A 6,393-nucleotide genomic window follows, 5' to 3' on the forward strand; every position below is an offset into this window, starting at 1 on the left:
TCAATTCACAAATGTCAATTCAATTCGAAAGGTGTTTAAAATCAGCGCACCAATGAACATAAATTACAGCATTTTTCACTCGATATTACTTTGCTATATTTTTATTTAATGTTTTCTAAAGTACCTAGTCTTGGCAGTGATATCTTTATGTGCAAAAGAAAACCATGTATGTGTGATTTATTTTAGCACCATTAGGTTCACAACTAGAATTAGAATTTATGTCTCTTAATTGTGGAAGTTTAAAATATTTTAGAATTTTATTTTGAATCAGCAGACTTTTGTGACACAGTGGTAGCATCCCTGCCTCTGGGTCAGGATATTGGAGTTCAAGATCCACCTGTGTTATACGTGTCATAACTCACCTAAACAGTTATGATCAAAGTATCTACATGTTGAATTATAGCTCCCTCAGCTGTCTTCATTGAGAAACTACAGATGTCTGTATATGTCAATCTCATTCATTTAATAATATTGTCCGGACCATCATTAGTTTTCTTTTATATTTTTTATTTGGGACTGAGTTGCAGTTGAGATTTGAACTTTGAACAGCTGCATATTATATGAAAGAGGAAAGAATAAAAAAAATTGGTGTTTCATGTTGGCAACTGGCCTGGAAAGATAATGCAGGTCAATTACCACTGTAAGAACACTGTAAACATACTAGCATTGAGATCTTGTTGCACTCGAGGACTGGTGGATTTTGGATGTTGAATTGGTCAATCATGGGAGTTCTGGTACTGGATGGCCAACCATGGAGAATGTTGAAAAAGAAAGAAAAATAAACTGGCTCCACTAGGTGTTGGGCAGGAGACAGTTTTAGTTTGCAAGCTGAAACAAACAAAAAACAGAAATTGCTTGAGAAACTCAAAAGGTCTGGCAACATCTGTGGAGAGAGAACAGAGTTAAAATTTTGAGTCCAGTGACCTTTTTCTCAGAACCGGAAGCAGCTAGGAAAAGTGGTATTTATGCTGATGATAGGGAAGTGGGGAGGAAGGTTGCAGACAGAGAATTAGAGGAGTCCAAAGAGAGAGATTTTAAAAAAGGATAGTCAAATAAAAGGATTGTTGATAGTTGGGCAAGGAGGAAGTAGACCTAGATAAGTCACAATGGGGCCTATGCATGGCTAAAAATGTGACAGCTGTACTCTGAAAGCAACCATTTAGGGATGGCAAGCTGTTGGACTTGGCTGGATTTTAGTTTTGGTTTTGCTCTAAATTTAGTTATTCTCCAGTTATTGACTTGTCAAAAGTTCTGAGAGAAGAATCCTAGTCTGTAAGAAATAAGTAGCGTTCTCAGTGGTTTGTGGAAGCTATTTGCATTGACTAGAGATTTTGAAATTCAAGCAAGGTACACAGTCCTGTAATACACCTATTGTCCAAGGATATTTTGAAGGTTTAGTATTTATCATTGAAAATGCTTATCAAACTGGCAAATTACAATTCTTACTTTCTAAAATTTCTCTCTTAACTGTGTCAGTCTGTAATTTTTTTGTGAGGGTTTATCTTCAAAGAGACTTTGGTTTAGATCCTAAATATTAATTAGATTCTTTATTTTTAATAATAAATTGTTACGTTTTGATGAGGTTATAAACTTGGTGTCCATTATCTGTCACTTATAAAGTCTAGTTTGAATCACTGAATGTTTTAGTGAATGAGATAATGAATCTAAGATGCAGAGTCAACAAGGAAGATTTATACCCTATCAAAGACAAGGTAAAAGCATGAAAAGGAGCTCCTATTTCAAAGAACACAATGGAGTTAAAGTTTTCCGTAAGTCTCAAAAAGTACTAGGGGGAGATACAGTCCACATAAGGAACTTCGGTGATGGTTCTCCTGGGAGTTAGCTTGAAAAAGAGACCAGTGATGTACATGGTCAAAACTGGACAGATGATTACAGAAAGAAAACATGCTGACCACCTTTGGCAGGAACTCTCCACAGAGGCGATTATTTTGATGGATACGCCATAGAGGATGAACGCCCTGCAGCGACACTTTAATGGACTTCACAGAAGAGATAAGACCATAAGACATAGGAGTGGAAGTAAGGCCATTCGGCCCATCAAGTCCACTCCGCCATTTAAATCATGGCTGATGGGCGTTTCAACTCCGCTTCCCTGCACTCTCCCCATAGCCCTTGATTCCTTCTGATGTTCATCTACTTATTACACACCCCTCATCCAGACCTGGAAAGCAACAGAAAGGGGCCATGGGCAAAAGAATACAGAAGGCCCCATTGTCACAGTAGTGAGGGGAAGCCCTTGGGCTTGGAGAGCAAGGGATGTAAAAACCCTACAACACCAGTGGGGAAAATTGCTAATTAATCTCCTTCTGAACAGATCATAACACCATAAGACATAGGAGTGGAAGTAAGGCCATTCAGCCCATCAATTCCACTCCGCCATTTAAATCATGGCTGATGGGCATTTCAACACCACTTCCCTGCACTCTCCCTGTAGCCCTTGATTCCTTCTGAGATCAAGAATTTGTTGATCTCTGCCTTGAAGGCATCCAATGTCCCAGCCTCCACTGCACTCTGTGGCAATGAATTTTAAGGCTGTGCCCACGGGTCCTAGTCTCCCTGCCTAACGGAAACAACCTCCTAGCATCCACCCCTTCTAAACGGTACTTGAAATGATAGTTTAAAAACAATTTTCTAATCAACCAAAAAAAGGCGGCTCTTGAGGCACAGTGGTAGTATTCTTACTTCTGAGCTAGGAGATCCTGGTTCAAGTCCCACATGCTCTAGAGATGTCTAAAACATCCTTGAACAGGTTGACTAAAACATTAAAATAAAGTGGACCTGGGGATCTTGTGACAATGTGATAGTATCCCTACCTGTGGGCTATGGAGGTCTGGATTCAAGTCCCACCAGCTCCAGAGGTATGTCATAACAACTCAGAACAATTTGATTAAAAAAAAAATTTTAAAAAGCAGATCCGTTAAAGGTTCTTATAGTGTGGTGGTAATGTACCTCCTAAGAGGTGCTTTATGACATCTGTGAACAGGTTGATTGGAAAATTTATTTTAAAAACTATAAAGCAGACCCAGAAGGCCTTTTGTGGCATAATGGTAGTGTCTCTACCTCTGAGCTTGCCATATCTCTGATCAGGTTGCTTAGGAAAAGAAATCTATTAGCAGACCCAGGCTTTAGAGAATGATGGACACAGCTGGAGATAGTGATTTGTTTTCCCCTTAAATTCCATTTTGATTTAATTCCTTCCACTCTCCCTCCCAGAGGTTGTCTTTGCATGCAAATTTCTAATTGTCCACGCTGGTGATTTACTGTTGGCAGTTAATGCTTAAATGGTTACTACAGTGACTGGAACCAGGTTGTGAACCTGAGCCTAGTCAGGAAAGTCTTTGCAGATCAATATATCGATGAGATTAGAATCTCCTCAGTTGAGGACTGACTCCAAACTGGCTGACCACAGCCAGTGTACCATGCAAAATTAAACAAATAAAATTATAACCAGATTAGAATTGCTTCAGTTCAAGTGACTAACTCCAAGCTGGCTAGTCATGGTGCACAAGTAAATGAAGAGTGACTTTGGTGATAGGATACCAGCCTCTGTGCAGTTATTTCAGTCATGGTAATTTAGTGCTGGGAAAGCCATTCAGTTGTGTGTGATGATACTTCCGGATATATAAAAAAAACTGACCCTATGTCATTTCTGCCAATTGTCTGCCCACGTTCTACAATTATGTTCACAGTTGTGTACCGCAGAGGGATTATGCATGTCAACCAATGCTTTCATTACTTTTAGAGAGGTGGGCTCTGCGGGGGTACATTGCTTTCTTTCCTTCTCAGAATCCACACTGATTTAGCCCCTTCCTGTTCTCCCTACCTTTCCTTCACTTTTAATGGTTTTTATTGCCCATAATGAGCTTTGCATGTAAATAACCAGTTAGCTACATGGCTGTTTTACTGGTGATGATTAATTTTAGGGGAAGAACATCATGTGATTTGGTAGTGGGACAAATGACACTTAGTTACGTGTAAGAGCAAGTCTGGAAACAAAAAAAAAATCCCAGTTTACACTGCCCACAACAAGCTTTGTATGTAAATATCTCATTGGCTACATGGGTATTTACTGGTGGTGGTTAACAGTTAAAGATAAAGAAAAACAAAACAAACAGTCACTGTGATTTGGCATTGGAGGAAAAAGGAATGTTTAGTTGTGTTCAAGACAACTTCTGGATATAAAACAAAAAGGTAGAGGTAGGGATGAATTCTCTAGCCTCTTTATGCCACAAGTAGTGGCTGTGTTTTGGAGCTAAATGATGTTCCTTTCCAGTTGGGCTTTCTAAGTTATGACATTGGTGAGAAGAGTAAAGAAAAGTTTAGATAGCCTTGCCTTTCCACAAACCCTTAAGACTGTGATAATACTTTGGTAAAATTAATAAAAAGTGATATAGAAGGGTCTCCTCTTTTCATAGCATTTTTCTTGCAAATTGTAGATCTTTCAGTTCTGTACCATACTAGTATTCAGAATTGATGCCGTTAAGCCAAGATCTATATTCAGATAAGGTGAGAAGAGGTGCCATCTGTTTTTCTGTCTGTTTTTAAGGTGCAAATGAATCTTTCCATTTATTGAGCAGTGACACTAAGTTCCAAGTAGCTACTGAAACACACAGATCGTGGTGGATCAATGCCGCTTTACTTAAGGTGAGGAGTAACTGACCTGTGAGATAGCATGGTCTCTCCCATGTGATGCAGATAGCCCTGTGCACACTCAGTTTTGTTGGGCTTATCATGTGTTGTTTTAATGCTATGAAGCAAAATTGGAGTGCCTTTTCCAGGAAGCAAGACTGAGCAAAATATATGGAGACCCTGCACTGGTCAAACATAATAGACTCCTTTCAATCTCTTTGATTAAATCCAGAAGAATGCAAAACACTAGATTAAGACATTTGGCTATCAATCTGCTTTTGGTGTTCACGCCAGATTTTTTTTTGTCAGAGTTTACTCCCTTAACTTTCATCTCTCCCAAAGTATCCACAAGGCTGTGGAACTATTCGTACACTGTTGGGCATTTGGATCATGACTGGCTTGGAATGTCCTCATCCATTGGACATAAACACAATGTTTTGAGGATATGCCATTTCAGAGTTCCTCTCAGCTTTAGCCCAAGCCTTATATCACTCAACTAGGCATAGGTGAGGAGTTGCCAATGAAACTGTGAAAGTTACACAACTGGCTCTCTTTTTCACTTGGTTGCTAGCCCCGTGTCGGCTGAAATTGATAAGCAAAGTAGCTGAATTCCTTTGGTGACTCATGTTTCAAAGGTCGTAAAGTCTTATCACTTCAGAAGCCAAATTATGACCATGATAAGACCTTTTAAAAAATAGGAACGAGTCAGCATTTGGCTTCTGATTAAATCAGTCTCGATCATCCAAATGTTTGCTATTAATTCTTTAATAATTGATTCCAATACTTTTCAAACAATACATATTAGGCTAATTGGCCTGTAGTTAACCGCTTTTTACCTGCCTCTCTTTGAATAGAAATGTCATTTTGGCAGTTTTCCAATTCTCTGGCACTTCTCCAGAATTAAAGGATTTTTGGAAAATTAGTACCAATGCATCCAATCCTATCTCTGTAGGTTCCTCTTTTGGGATACTGCAACGCAAACTATCATGGCCAGGCAAGTTACCTGCCTTTAGCCAAATTAGTTTTCCTAATACAGCTTCTTTAGTGATGTTGACTACTTAATTCCTGACCTGTATTCTTTATTATTGCTGGAATGTTTGAAGTATCTTGCACCATAAAGACTAATACAAAATGTGTCCAACTCCTCTGAAATTACCTTGTTCCCAGAACCATCTCCCCAGATTCAATTTCTAAGGGGCTAATGTCCATTTGACCTCTCTTGTTTTAAATACTTAAAGAAGGTCTTATTGTCAGTTATGTTCCTCGCTAGTTGGTCCTCGTAGTTATTTCATCTATCTTTTCAGTTCATCTTTGATGGATTCTGAATTTATCTGTCTTTGGGTTATCACTGACTTTGGCCTCCTGATTTTTTACTTTGAAACTTTCTTAGTCAGCCATGTTTGGTTCATCCCTCTTTTTTAAAAAAAAGTCTTTTCTCCTTTACCTCTGATATGTTTTTGTCATGAAGTCATGAATTACCTCCTTAAATGTCAGCCACTGCTTGCTTCCTGTCATACCTGGTAATCTATCCACCCAGTTCACTTCAGCTAGCTTTACCTTGATTTCACTGCTAATCCCTTTAAGCTGAATAGTTATTTCTGACCCAAAATTTCTCATTCTCAAACTGAATACTAAATTGTATCAAACAACATTAACCATGTCTAAAAAGAAAACTTACCAAGCAAGGTATTGAATCAACTGAAGTATTTAATTTGGGAATTTGGAAGAACGAGAGGAAATCTA

General features: G+C 38.7%; 1 long non-coding RNA gene across 1 annotated transcript in view; it reads left to right on the plus strand.

The window, feature by feature from the left end:
* Nucleotides 1-6,393, plus strand: part of LOC132210639 (uncharacterized) — a 40,648-nt gene that overhangs the window by 21,431 nt on the left and 12,824 nt on the right. The window lies entirely within an intron of this gene.

The sequence above is a fragment of the Stegostoma tigrinum genome, chromosome 16 (assembly GCF_030684315.1).
Source record: "Stegostoma tigrinum isolate sSteTig4 chromosome 16, sSteTig4.hap1, whole genome shotgun sequence".
In the NCBI taxonomy this organism is placed as follows: Eukaryota; Metazoa; Chordata; class Chondrichthyes; order Orectolobiformes; family Stegostomatidae; genus Stegostoma; species Stegostoma tigrinum.